Below are 1,932 nucleotides of genomic sequence, written 5' to 3'. Positions count from 1 at the left end.
GGCTTCGTGTCCCGGTCCGGGAAGATCCTACATGCCGCGGAGCGGCTGGGCCCGTGAGCCATGGCCGCTGAGCCTGTGCGTCCGGAGCCTGTGCTCCGCAATGGGAGAGGCCACAACAGTGAGAGGCCCAAGTACCGCAAAAAAAAAAAAAAAAAAAATGACCACTGCTAACATCAGGGACACATCTTTCTAGTCTTTTGTTCTATACTTGTATCCCTATGTACACATGTACAAGCAGAGAAACATTTTTACTTCAAAAAGTAAAAATTCAATTCTAGTTTATACTCAATCAGTTTCAATACTCTATCAGTTTGCCCTTTCTTTAAATATTATTATACAACATCGTTCTGGATGACTGCATATTATTCAGCCATAGATATGTTATTCCATGAATTAAGCGTCTAGCTTTGGATGTTTATGTTATTTCATCATTTGGTTCTCCTATTAAGAAGTCTGCGAAAAATATTCTTCTAACATATCCTTACATTTTTGTTAAAGTATATGATTTTTTTCTTTAATTTATAACTTCCCATTCTTCACAATTTTGTCTACTAGTGGTTCTCAGTGTGTGGTCCCCAGACTCACAGCATCTGCATCACCTGGGTATTTGTTAATAAGACACATTACCAGACTCCACTCCAGAACTACTGAATCAGAAATTCTAGGGGTGTGGCCAAGCAACCTGTGTTATAGTGACACCTCTAGGTGATTCTGATACCTGCTAATATGTGAGAACTGTGGGTCTAAGGTACTTGGTGGTTGGAGAGATTCTCGGTCTAGTTGGCCTATGTGCTGGCATGAGCCTGTGCAGTATAAGACCTACAGCAATACTGGAATATGAAGACAGGAATATATGTTTCCTAGAAAAATCCAACTCTTTGCCTTAGGATTCAGATTTTTGGGCTAACTCTGAGAATAGCAGCTCTTCTGGTGGGACTTTTGTGGTGATTATATTATTTACATCCAGAAAGGCTCGCCCATATCATCACTCATCTGAAGGACCATACTAGCCTCTTGACTTTTCTCCTTGTGTTATTTCTCATTCCTACAAGCCAGTCTTCATTTAATAACCGAAGTTTTATGTTTCCTTCTGAAAATGATACAAAACACAACTGATAACCCCTACTTAAAAATCCATCATTTCTCCTTGTCTATTGCATAAAATTTAAATTCATCAGTGTGGCATTTAAGGCCCTTAATAGCCTGGTCACTAGTTACTGTTTGAATCTCATCTGTCACTGAACACCCATTCATTTTCAGCTATATTAACCGCATTTGGTTCCCTCTATAAGGCATTCTCTTTCAGAAATCCATGTCTTAACCCTTGACCTGAAACTTTCTTCCAAACATTATCATACAGAAAAATGTTATTCTTCCTTTAGAATTCAGCTCTAACACCACCTCATTTGTGAAGGCTTCTCTGTTATTCCAATCCCTTATAATTATTTGAATGTTAGTGTATTTACACTTCAATATGAATCTCTCTTACTGTCTTGTAAATTAGTTAGTATCTTTTTCTTACCTACCACATGAGTGTAGAAATCGGATATTATCTTTGCAAATTTCAATACAGTACCAAGCACTTAACACATATTCATTCATTGTTAAATGCTTCAGTGAATCACGAAAATTCAAATTTGTCAATATGTATAGATATTAACTCCAAACATTTAGATTCCATGCTAATTTAGAATTACTGAAAATCTGAAAAAGAAAAGACTATTAGTCCAATGAGAAATAGAATTTATAAATACTTTACATAACAGAGCAACTTATTTAAAATATTTTTTGTTAAAATTCAACTGAAAATAGTTGGTAGAAAATAATTTGACAACCAATTATGAATTTGGTGAATTATTTTTATTTTGTTGTTCTTTTTTCATCCAAAACCCCCCAAAAACTAAAATTAATTTGGCATTACTTTATTGGCTG

This window comes from Delphinapterus leucas, chromosome 2 (genome assembly GCF_059928025.1).
Source record: "Delphinapterus leucas isolate spDelLeu-1000000601 "Yukka" chromosome 2, BTC_Dleu_Yukka2, whole genome shotgun sequence".
In the NCBI taxonomy this organism is placed as follows: domain Eukaryota; kingdom Metazoa; phylum Chordata; class Mammalia; order Artiodactyla; family Monodontidae; genus Delphinapterus; species Delphinapterus leucas.
The sequence above is the reverse complement of the archived record's forward strand: the minus strand, read 5'-3'. Positions refer to the sequence as shown.